Here is a 13,795-nt window from a genome sequence, read left to right as displayed (position 1 = left end):
TACCCTCATTCAATCACTGCTGTGATCCCTTCCCAAAACGGTGTATGTAGCCCTCTCATTCTCATTCCCCATAACATTGTACAATAAATGTCTTTACTAAATTCTTTAGGTTAAAACAATTACTCTGGCGATTTTTGAAACACGCTTTGACGTCTCCGTGTGTCTATAACGTGGGTTTCCTCAGTTTTTCAAGTCTCCAGCCTCCACTGATCACAGTGCTAGCTGTGCCACTAGAGATCCTTGTTCGAGTCCAGGCTCAGTCGAAAAAGGAATAAGAAAATACAATAGTTTCCAGAGGGGTGGGGTTGATTCTCCTCCACAAATCAAACAGAGAAAGGCATCTAGAATTAGCATGCCAACAAGACTACATTTTGTTGGATCCAGGTAGGACTGTATCATAGCCACAGAGACATTCCTGCATAAATGCCTGCAGGAGGATGGATGGGACTCCTCATACAACAGCAACATCAACCTGTGGAAACCTATCTTACACATGCCAGGAGGGAGCGAAAACCTCCAGTGCAAACAGCTACTCAATTTGTTCTACATAAAAACATGCACTGTTAGGCTATGCATGCAGAGTAGGGTTGATTATTTTTCCCGGTATTTTACAAATGTTCCATCCCGAGAATAAATCACTTTTTAACCAGGGAACCTGGTGTAATTCAAAAGCATATAATTAGGCCTATGTCTGGATTTGATTAGAGCTTTGATCTAAAATTCAAGCCTGATGCTACCTGAGCCTGATACATTAAATACATTTTATGACCACAACATTAAAGACATTTAATGAGCCCAAGCCCAAAGAAGCCCAAATTATTGTGCCATTATTCAATACATACAGTGCATTCGGAAAGTATTCAGACTCTTTGACTTTTAACACATTTTGTTAAGTTACAGCCTTATTCTAAAATGGATTAAATCATTTTTTTTCCCCTCATCAAGCTACACACAAAACCCCATAATGACAAAGCGAAAACTGGTTTTTAGAAATGTTTGCTGATATGACAGTGTTGGTATTGCTGCTGTAAAATAATATATATTGTAATGTCAATCTACGTAACATAATAAAAAAGTCTGCATCAAAATCCTTAAATTTAAGCCAGTTTAATATTTTTGCATATTTGCCTACGGGGAAGGATGGCCAGCCACACAGGAGGGTGATTTTTTACTAAGGAGGAAAAGGAGGCCGTGCTAACCGAGATGCATGTTGGCCATTTCGGAGTGAAGAGCATGATTGCCAAAATCAATCTACGCTTCTTCTGACGGGGAATTGTCAAGGAGGTGGACAGCTGTGCAAGTGAAATAACCTTTTGTTTATCAATCACATTCTATTATATCTGAAATTATTATGATTTCAATGAATGTCATATCAGAGAGCACACAATGTTTAAATTAGTTACTTTTAGCTTTAAAAAGGTCGGTATCCTGTCTAGCCTGACAGAAGTTTGAGGGGGCAGACTGTGGCGCCGGAGTTGAAGCCCATCAAAGTAGTTTCACCATGGCACATGATCAGTAAGTGTCCCAATTCAAATTTAGCAGATTTCAGTCAAATCAAAGTTTATTTGTCCCGCACGCCGAAAACAACAGGTTACGGGTTACAGTTCACCTTACAGTGAAATGCTTACTTACAGGCTCTAACCAATAGTGCAATTAAAATAAAAAAAGGTGTTAGGTAAAGAGATAAAAACGACTGAAAAATAACAGTAGCGATGCTATATACAGGCACCGGTTAGTCGAGCTGATTGAGGTAGTATGTACATGTAGATATGGTTAAAGTGACTATGCATATATGATAAACAGAGAGTAGCAGCAGCGTAAAAGAGGGGCACACAATGCAAATAGTCCGGGCTATATTAATATAGTGTGTGTGTGTGTGTGTGTCATTGTCCTAACAAATATGAAAATCTGCATACTTTTAGCCCTTTCCAGCTTTATGCAAGTCAACAATTCTTAATCTTAGGTCTTCTGAGATCTTTGGTCGAAGAGTGGTTCACATCAGGCTTCTTGTGAATAGCAAACTCAAATTTTGAGTGTTTTTTTTATAGGGCAAGGCAGCTCTAACCAACATCTCTAATCTTGTCTCATTGATTGGACTCCAGGTTAGTCATTAGCCTGGGGGTTAATACTTTTTCCAACCTGCACTGAATGTTTCAATTATGTATTCAATGTAGAGAAGAAAAATACAATAATTTGTGTGTTATTAGTGTAAGCAGACTGTTTGAACCCCCCAGGCTAATGACTAACCTGTCTCTGTCTCCTACCCTGTTTCCTTTAACTCTGCTCCTGTTCACCAGGACCTAGAGGTTCTGCCCAACACCCAGACGTGGATCCACCTGATGTCTGTCCTCCATTACCAACCACCCTCCAACTTTTCATTACATCATCTACAGCTACTGTTGTTCTCATGTTGTCATTATCTGCTAAGAAAGTTTTCTTTCTCGATCATACCAGGCACATAATGTGAGATACACAGATTAACTTAACAAGAGCACTGCAAACACTCAGAACACCTTCTTTGCCCGCTTTGAGGAGAATACAGTGCCACCGACGCGGCCCACTACCAAGAACTGTGTTGCTCCCCCTCTCCTTCTCTGTGGCCGATGTGAGTAAGACATTTTAAATGTGTTTACGGGCATATTCAATCTCTCCCTATCCCAGTCTGCTGTCCCCACATGCTTCAAGATGGCCACCATTGTTCTTGTACCCAAGAAGGCAAAGATAACTGAACTAAATTTACTATCGTCCCATAGCACTCACTTCTGTCATCATCAAGTGCTTTGAGAGACTAGTCAAGGATCATATCACCTCCACCTTACCTGCCTCCCTAGACCCACTTCAATTTGCATACCGCCTCAATAGGTCCAAAGACGATGCAATCACACTGCCCTATCCCATCTGTACAAGTGGATGTACAGCATGTAAGAATGCTGTTCATTGACTACAGCTCATTATTCAACACCATAGTTCCCTCCAAGCTCATCATTAAGTTTGAGGCCCTGGGTCTCAACCCCATCCTTTGCAATTGGGTCCTGGACTTTCTGATGGGCCGCCCCCAGGTGGTGAAGGTAGGAAACAACATCTCCACTTCGCTGATCCTCAACAACGGGGCCCCACAAGGGTACGTGCTCAGCCCCCTCCTGTACTCCCTGTTCACCCATGACTGCGTGGCCATGCACGCCTCCATCTCAATCATCAAGTTTGCAGACAACACAACAGTAGTGGGCTTGATTACCAACAACGACAAGACATCCTACAGGGAGAAGGTGAGGGCACTCTAAGTGTGGTGTCAGCAAAAAAAACTCACTCAACGTCAACAAAACAAAGGAAATTATTGTGGACTTCAGGAAACATCAGAGGGAGCACTCCCCCTATCCACATTGACGGGACAGCAGTGGAGAAGGTTCCTCTGCGTACACATCACGGACAAACTGAAATTATCCACACAGGCAGTGTGGTAAAAAAGGCACAACAGCTCTTCTTCAACCTCAGGAGGCTGACGAAATTTAGCTTTCGCCACCTAAAATCCTCAAACTTTTACAGATGCACAATTGAGAGGATCCTGTCGGGCTGTATCACCACCTGGTAAGGCAACTGCACCGCACACAACCGCAAGGCTCTCCAGAGGGTGGTGCGGTCTGCACAACGCATCACCAGGGGCAAACCATCTGACCTACAGCAACCGATGTCACAGGAAGGCCAACAACAAAAAAAGCGAGGTCAGTACAGGTGCATCAAAGCTGGGACCGAGAAGCTGTTTTTCAGTCTATCTAAAGGCCATCAGACTGTTAAACAGCCATCACTAACAGAGAGGCTGCTGCCTACATACAGACTCGAAATCATTGGCCACTTTAATAAATTAATCAGTCACTTTAATAATGGCACTTTAATAATGTTTACATATCTGACATTAATCTCATATGTGTATATACTGTATTTTATGCCATCTATTGCATCTTGCCTATGCCGCTAAGTCATCGTCATCCATATACAGTTGAAGTCGGAAGTTTACATACACCTTAGCCAAATACATTTAAACTCAGTTTTTCACAATTCCTGACATTTAATCCAAGTAAATAATTCCCTGTCTTATGTCAGTTAGGATCACCACTTTATTTTAAGAATGTGAAATGTCAGAATAGTAGTAGAGAGAATGATTTATTTCAGTTTTATTTTTTTCATCACATTCACAGTGGGTCAGAAGATTACATACACTCAATTAGTATTTGGTAGCATTGCCTTTAAATTGTTTAACTTGGGTCAAACATTTTGGGTAGCCTTCCACAAGCTTCCCACAATAAGTTGGGTGAATCTTGGCCCATTCCTCCTGACAGAGCTGCTGTAACTGAGTCAGGTTTGTAGGCCTCCTTGTTCGCACACGCTTTTTCAGTTCTGCCCACACATTTTCTATAGGATTGAGGTCAGGGCTTTGTGATGGCCACTCCAATAACTTGACTTTGTTGTCCTGAAGCCATTTTGCCAAAACTCTGGAAGTATGCTTGGGGTCATTGTCCATTTGGATGACCCATTTGCGACCAAGCTTTAACTTACTGACGTCTTGATGTTGCTTCAATGTTCCTCGGCTTGCAAGCCTCCCCCTTTTTCATCGATCTTTGTCCCAATGTGCAGTTGCAAACTGTAGTCTTGCTTTTTTAATGGTTGTTTTGGAGCAGTGGCTTCTTCCTTGCTGAGCGGCCTTTCAGGTTATGTCGATATAGGACTTGTTTTACTGTGGCTATATATACTTTTGTACCTGTTTCCTCCAGCATCTTCACAAGGTCCTTTGCTGTTGTTCTGAGATTGATTGGCACTTTTTGCACCAAAGTACATTCATCGCTAGTAGACAGAACACGTCTCCTTCCTGAGTGGTAGGATGGCTGCGTCGTCCCATGGTGTTTATACTTGCGTACTATTGTTTGTACAGGTGAACATGGTACCTTCAGGCATTTGGAAATTGCTCCCAAGGATGAACCAGACTTGTGGGGGTCTACAATTTCTTTTCTGAGGTCTTGGCTGATTTATTTTGATTTTCCCATGATGTCAAGCAAAGAGACACTGAGTTTGAAGGTAGGCCTTGAAATACATCCACAGGTACACCTCCAATTGACTCAAATGATGTGAATTAGCCTATCAGAAGCTTCTAAGCCATGACATCATTTTATGGAATTTTCCAAGCTGTTTAAAGGCACAGTCAACTTAGTGTATGTAAACTTCTGACCCACTGGAATTGTGATACAGTGTGAAATAATCTGTCTGTAAACAATTGTTTGAAAAATGACTTGTGTCATGCACAAATTAGATGTCCTAACTGACTTGCCAAAACTATAGTTTGTTAACAAGACATTTGTGGAGTAAATTAGCTGACTTCGTGATCTGTCAAGCAGATTACACGTTATTTGCCTTTTCTGAAACGTAGCAATGTTGAAGTCATAGAACATGAAATCTAATGTTAACAAGGTACCCAAAAGTAGTTCGAATTATTTTTTTCATTATATTAGTTTACAGCTTGTTAAAACAGCGAAATTGTCGCGGAAATCAGGCTTGTTTGCATAGCGACGTTGAAAATTATGTCATTTAGGCCTTAATGATCATCACAGCGTTGATAATATTTGGCATGACAGAGCCTAAAGGAGTGTAAAATTGGGATGGAGCCTGTCAAAGAGCAGCCACAGAGATGTGACTGGGAGGTCTCGCCAGAGCTGTAGTGAATGCAGTGCACACTTGATTAATCTCGATCATGGACACAGATTTCTTGGTAATCTGTAAATTAAGATGAATTAAAAACTAAAACTGGTGAATTTGTAATTGTTTTCAAGAGTGCGATCTAGCAGGCGTATTCTTTAAATCTGTATCCTTGAAATACGCGAGCATGGTTTTACGCGCAGCAAGCAATTATAACACACTGACCTGAGCTAAATTACATAAAGATGAACCACATTCGTGGCAGCCAGAATATAATGAGAGGAAATACAAGTATGTGGTTTTGTTCCTTGGGTTAGTACGAATCCGAATATTACGCAACATATTCTAGGACTATTATGGATTCCTAGTCATTATGACGCAGCTGTCACAAATCGTTGAAGAATCAGGAGGGATTCATTTCGTCAGTTGCTGTCAACTTCGAGCATTACCTGCGTCTGTATTTTACTTAATTGTTTCCTTATCCGTGTCTTCTCGTGATATTGAAAATTCATTAGCTAGGCTACTTGTTTCTTTTCAAGCAATTATTATTGAACAAGTGTCTTTCTTTTATTGGGTGAATAAAGAGATCTGCATCCATAAATTCAGCTTGTCATGGATGGAAGCTCAAGTTGTGGATGGCCATGTGCAGGCGATAGTTCACCACAGCCCCCCTCCCCTCCTGAGGCCCTCCTGGTGAAGATGCAAAAGCTCCGCCAAGAGCTTGGCGAGTTGACTGCATTAATGCAGCCTGTCCTGGACCAAAGCAGCAACGCTATGGAGGCTTCACCACAGTGCCCCCCCCACACTTGGATCTTTCCTGCGCCAACAAGGGGTTGCCGACCTGATTGCATTAACTGAACCTGTCCTGCTGGATCAAAGCCCAGTGCACACTTCAACACAGATATGGACACGGCCCCTCTCCCCTGAAGCCCTCCTAACACAGATGCAGCTGCTCCGCCAAGAGGTTGTGGAGCTGAGTGCTTCAATCAGCCAAGTTTTGGATGAACCCGAGACAACCTATTTGGACGCACCGACCACCTCTCCCTAAAGCTGCCTGGGCCTCCAAGGGTGAGCCTCAGAGGGCCCTGAGCCGGTCCTCCATCTCCAAGAGTGGGGGCATGTCATGGCCGTACTCCATCTACCCTCACTGTGACCTCATCGGCAAACCAGTTCCTGAGGAGAAGCCTGTGGCAATGGTTGACAAGGCTTCCTCAAATCCCAATAAGATGTCTTTCTGGAGGAGGCTGGTATGTTGTTTTGGGAAGAGGAACAAGACTGGATCCACTAAGAACAACAAGGTCAAGAAGAAGACCAAGGCAAAGGGGGAGAAGACCAAGGTGGAGAAGGTGAGATCACCACTGGTTCATCAGTCATAAGTATTGTTATTATGTGCCAGTGTACCATGACATCTCCTCTAAAGTCTTGTTTCTGTTCTCTGCTTATAGGACACTGCCATGACCAGGGGATATTTCTCCACATATTTCAACCTCATAAAACTACTCACAAAGTAATACGACAAACGGGTGAAGAACTGAACTTGGATTTTTATCGAATTGTTTTTCCTATAGATTCAGCTGTTAAAACCTGGTTGCCTGATCCAAAGACAAACACATCGAATGGGAGAGATCATAACATACTTATCAAGGCTGGGATGGTTAATGTTGTTAATCATGTTTTCAATTAAGTTTTCTAAATGATCTACAGATTCTACGTGACTTTCATATGATGATAACTTTAGGGTTCTGACATGAGAAAAAAGACTCAACATCAAACCCAATGTGGTGATCTGGTAATACACATGCAAGCTCATTTTTAAAACACTATCATTCAGCACCCTATGTTGATATGGGTTGCTAAGTCTTATCAATCAAAGAGAAGGCTGTTGATAAAATAAGACTTCCCACCACCAGACTCATTTAAAAGCAGTTTAATTAAAACAATGGTAAAACAGTACAAATGTAGGGTCAAAATACAGTAAGTATATTCAGGCAAATGATCTTGGAGGACAAATGATCTTGCAGTGGGCAGCAGCCTTGAGTCATTGCCTTGTGCAGCAATATCTAACAGGTGAACTAACAATTCCACAACAAATACCTAATACACACAAACCTTTACTTAGATTTGTGTTTATTAGGTAGTTGTTGTGGAATAGTTTATATATATATATATATATATATATATATATATATATATTGTATTGAATATTTAAAAAGTACAACATACTTGCTGTATCATGCTCAAGGGCACGTCGACAGATCTCCCACACGGTCAAAAACGGGGACCGAAACCAGCAATCCATCAGCCACCGGCCCAAGCTCCCAACCGCCAGGCCACCAGCCCTCCAAGACCCCCCCCCCCCCCCCCCACAGTGCCCCAAGAGCTGCCCCTCAACCATCCGAGATGGTTAGTCAGCTAACCTGGAGTCCAGTCAATGAGACAATATTGGAGATGTTGGTTAGAACTGCCTTGCCCTATAAAAAAAAAACTCACAAAATTTTTGTTTGCTATTCACAAGAAGCATTGCCTGATGTGAACCATGCCTCGAACAAAAGAGTTCTCAGAAGACCTAAGATTAAGAATAGTTGACTTGCATAAAGCTGGAAAGGGTTACAAAAGTATCTCTAAATACCTTGATGTTCATCAGTCCACGTTAAGACAAATTGTCTATAAATGGAGAAAGTTCAGCACTGTTGCTACTCTCCCTTGGAGGGGCCGTCCTGCAAAGACGACTGCCAAGAGCACAGCGCAGAATGCTCAATGAGGTTAAGAAGAATCCTAGTTTCAGCTAAAGACTTACAGAACTCTCTGGAACATGCTAACATCTTTGTTGACGAGTCTACGATATGTAAAACACTAAACAAACAAAAAAACATTGGCATGTCTGAAGTTTGCAAAAGTGCAACTGGATGTTTTACAGCGCTACTGGCAAAATATTCTGTAGGCAGATGAAACTACAGTTGAGTTGTTTGGAAGAACACTGTGTGGAGAAAAAAAGGCACAGCACACCAGCATCAAAACCTCATCCCAACTGTAAAGTATGGTGGAGGGAGCATCATGGTTTGGGCTGCTTTGCTGCCTCAGGGCCTGGACAACTTGCTATCATCAACGGAAAAAATGAAGTTTATCAATACATTTTTCAGGAGAATGTAAGGCTATCTATACGCCAATTGAAGCGCAACAGAAGTTTTGTGATGCAAAAGGACAATGACCCAAAACACAGAAGTAAATCAACAACAGAAAGGCTTCAACAGAAGAAAATACACCTTCTGGAGTGGCCCAGTCAGTCCTGACCTCAACCCGATTGAGATTCTGTGGCATGACCTCAAGAGAGCAGTTCACACCGGACATCCCAAGAATATTGCTGAACTGAAACAGTTTTGTAAAGAGGAATGGTCCAAATTTCCTCCTGACCGTTGTGTGGGTCTGATCCACAACTACAGAAAACGTTTGGTTGAGGTTATTGCTGCCAAAGGAGGGTCAACCAGTTATTAAATCTAAGGGTTCACATACTTTTTCCACCCTGCACTGTGAATGTTTACACTAGAGGTCAACCGATTAATCGGAATGGCCGATTTAATTTGGGCCGATTTTTAAAGTTATAACAATCGGTAATCTGCATTTTTGGACACGATCATGGCCGATTACATTGCACTCCATGAGGAGACGGCGTGGCAGGCTGGCTACCTGTTATGCGAGTGCAGCAAGGAGCCAAGGTAAGGTGCTAGCTAGCATTAAACGTATCTTATTAAAAAATAAAAAAAAATCTTAACATAATCACTAGTTAACTACACATGCTTGATGATATTACTAGTTTATCTAGCTTGTCCTGCGTTGCATATAATCGATGCGGTGGCTGTTAATTTATCATTGAATCACAGCCTACTACGCCAAACGGGTGATTTAACAAGCGCAATCGCGAAAAAAGCACTGTCTTGGCTCCAATGTGTACCTAACCATAAACATCAACGCCTTTCTTAAAATCAATTCACTAGTATATATTTTTAAACCTGCATATTTAGTTAATATTGCCTGCTAACATTAATTTATTTTAACTAGGGAAATTGTGTAACTTCTCTTGCGTTCTGTGCAACAGAGTCAGGGTATATGCAGCAGTTTGGGCTGCCTGGCTCGTTGCGAACATTGTGAAGACCATTTCTTCCTAACAAAGACAGCCAACTTTGCCAAACGGGGGATGATTTAACAAGCGCATTTGCACTTAATCGTATAACATTTGCACATAATCGTTGCACAAATGTGTACCTAACCATAAACATCTGTTACTTTTATTTGGGCTGCAACTTTTGTTAACTCTAATGAACCTTTGCGTCAGAGGTCTTCCTTTCCTGTGGCGGTCCTCATGAGAGCCAATTTTATCATAGAGCTTGATGGTTTTTGTGACTGCCCTTGAAGAAACGTTCAAACTTCTTACATTTCTGTATTGACTGACCTTCATGTCTTAAAGTAATAATGGACTGTCAGTTCTCTTTGCTTATTTGAGCTGTTCTTGCCATAATATGGACTTGGTCTTTTACCAAATAGGTCTATCTTCTGTATACCAACCCTACTTTGTCACAACACAACTGAATGGCTCAAACGCATTAAGAAGGAAAGAAATTCCACCAATTAACTTTTAACATGTGTTAATTGAAATGCATTCCACATGACTACCTCATGAAGCTGGTTGAGAGAATGCCAAGAGTGTACAAAGCTGTCATCAAGGCAAAGGCTGGCTACTTGGAAGAATCTCAAAAAATATATATTTTGATTTGTTTAACACTTTTGGTTACTACATGATTCCATATGTGTTATTTCATATTTTTGATGTCTTCACTATTATTCTACAATGTAGAAAATAATAAAAAGAAAAACCCTGCAATGTGTAGGTGTGTCCAAACCTTTGACTGGTACTGTATGTGTAAAAAATGTGATACCCATTCACACCTCAAACCAGAGAGAAAGCATGTGGTCAGTCAGGGGCATGTAGCCTCTGAAATATCAGTGGGAACCTGCTTTAGATTCCCATAGCTAGTCTTCCTGGATAAGAGCTAGCTAGCTAGATGTGCTTGTTATTCCTGGGAGGCACAGTAGTAGCACCTCCTTTTCTCTGTGAAACAACAATGGAAAAATCTAAACAATTCGATCCAAGTAATTTATCAGTTTTATGTCATCAAAACCATGTACAAACTATGGTTTAAAACACGTACAGTGAGCTCCAAAAGTATTGGGACAGTGACACATTTGTTGTTTTGGATCTGTACTCCAGCACTTTGGATTTTAAATTATACAATGACTCGTTAAAGTGTAGACTGTCAGCTTTAATTTGAGGGTATTTTCATCCATATCGGGCAAACCGTTCAGATATTACAACGCTTTTTGTACATACTCCAATTTAGGAGATCGAAAGTATTGGAACAATTTCACTTGTGTGTATCAAAGTAGTAAAAAAAAAAAAAGTAAAAAAAAGTATTTGGTCCCATATTCATAGCACGCAATGACTACATCAAGCTTGTGACTCTACAAATTTGTTGGATGCATTTGCTGTTTGTTTTGGCTGTGTATCAAATTATTTTGTGCCCAATAGAAATAATGTAGTGTCATTTTGGAGTGACTTTTATTGTAAATAAGAATAATGTTTCTAAACACTTATACATTCATGTGGATGCTTCCACAATTACAGGTAATCCTGAAAGAACTGTGAATAATGAATGAGAAAGTTAGATACAATAACAGTTAGCATTTTTGGGGTGTAAGAGAGGTTAAGAGATGTCTTGGGGGTATGATATTTGTGCGTCTAACCTTTTCACTAATCATTATTCACGATTCATTCAGGATTATCTGTAGTCATCCACATTAATTTAGATGTGTTCATTACATTATATAAAAAGGTAAAAGTTGAAACATCAGGGACGTGTTCATGAGGGCACATTCAAACGATTTGAAAAGAAAAACAAACATTTTTGTTTATTTTTGGAATCCAGGTAGTCCCTCTCCTTTTACGTTTTTCTTCTGTTTGATGCCCAATGAACCTGACCCTAGGCTTACCTGAGGGACACCTGACGCCTGTTGTAGTCGTAACTTTCACATGTTTCGCTTAATAACACTCCTGCTTGTCGTATGAGTCATTTTTCTGAGACGGTGATGACAAAGACAGTGGCTCAGGTCTCAAAACAACCGAGATCTGTTATTTACCCAGCTAGCGAACAGAGGACAGGCCTCATCAGGTACTGACTTGGAAGTGGGAGAGACTGTCCGATGCCATTACATTCCCAGAGTATTAGCCAATCCCCTCAGTGACAGGGAGGAATGCCGAATGTTCAAAGTTCAGGCTAGGGGGAGGAACACAAGAGGGAGGCTGTTAAGTTACTGTAAAGAGAGACCAGATACTGTAACAACCAGTAGACACAAGCAGAGGATCTGTGCAGGGTCAAAACATCTCAAGAGGCCAAGTATAAGACTCAACCGCTACATGAATTGGGAGTTGCACTGGTGTTGGTGTCAAATTGTAGTATGATTTGAACAATCAACCATACCTTCCTAGGAGGGAAAAAAAGGAGACGTTACTGCATTGACTGAAACGTTACCCTTATGGATAACCAAAATCCAGAATATGTGTTCTAATCCAGTAGGGTATGTATGGTACAATGAATGCACAGTGAATATGCTAATAAGACCCCTGTAGCAGAGGGGTTGTTCTGGCCGAATCGTGGGACATCAGACGCTCTTCTATGTCTTAATTACAGCCCTCGGTGCTATTAGTCATGGGCTTTATGATGGGAGACCCACCCAGACCAGTGTGCATGCTTTTTGAGCTCTGGAGCTACCACAGCCACAGACTCTACAAGCAAATCAAAACAAAATATAATTTTATGTCACCAAATACAGCAGGTATTCACCGTGAAATGCTTACTTACTCTGCATTGTTGGGAAAGGGATTATAAGAACATTTGAAAATACAAATAGAAAATAGTAACACAAATAACAAGAACGAGTGCTCAGTCCTGGACTGGGAACTGTCGCCGGAAGCTCTGGACTGTGGAGGCGCACTGGAGGCCTGATGCGTGGTGCCGGCACTGATGGTACCGGGCTGATGACATGCACCTCAGGGCGAGTGCGGGGAAGAGGCACAGGACGGACCTGACTGGGGACACGCACTTGAGGGAGAGTGCGAGGAGCAGGAACAGGACACACCTGACTGGGAAAGCGCACTTGGGTTGTGAAGGTACACTGGAGACCTGGTGTGTATAGCTGGCATCAATTGTTCCGGAACTTTAACACAGGTTTCAGGACGAGTACGGGGAGCTGACTCAGGTGGTACCAAACTGACAACACGTTCCTTTATCCAAATCCGTGCGTCCTCCACCAACTCAACAACTCCATTTCTCTCTCCTCCGAATTCTCCTTCTTCTCCCAGACAGGCTCTGGTTTACTCCTGGGCTCTGCCGACTGCTCCATGTGCCCACCCAAACATTTTCTTGGGGTTTCTGTGGCCTACCTCTCCGACTTAACTCCTCGTATCAACGCTGTTCCTCTCTCGCTGCCTCTCTCTCGCTGCCTCTATCGCCTCCTTCGGACGGCGATACTCCCCGGCGCAGCGTGAATAGAGTACCACATATTTTTTATGAACTGAAACTCACCAAAACAACAAACAACCAAACGAAACGTGAAGCTACTAGTGTGCACACAAGATCCCACACCTGAAAGTGGGGGAAAAAAGGGCTGCCTAAATATGATCCCCAATCAGAGACAACGATAAACAGCTGTCTTTGATGGGGAACCATATCAGGCCAACATAGAAATACAAATTATCACGTTCTTAAACCTCATTACTCAAAGAGTATATCTAATGATTATACAGTGCATTCAGAAAGTACACACATGACAAAGCAAATACAGGTTTTTCGAAATGTTTGCAATTTTATTATACTTTTTTTTTAAATACATTATTTACATAAGTATTCAGACCCTTTCCATTGAGACTCAAAATTGACCTCAGGTGCATCCTGTTTCCATTGATAATCTTTAAGATATTTCTACAACTTGATTGGAGTCCACCTGTGGTAAATTCAATTGACTGGACATGATTTGGAAAGGCACACACCTGTCTGTATAAGGT

The sequence above is a fragment of the Oncorhynchus mykiss genome, chromosome 24 (genome assembly GCF_057628025.1).
Source record: "Oncorhynchus mykiss isolate SJ-2025 chromosome 24, ASM5762802v1, whole genome shotgun sequence".
NCBI lineage: Eukaryota > Metazoa > Chordata > Actinopteri > Salmoniformes > Salmonidae > Oncorhynchus > Oncorhynchus mykiss.
The sequence above is the reverse complement of the archived record's forward strand: the minus strand, read 5'-3'. Positions refer to the sequence as shown.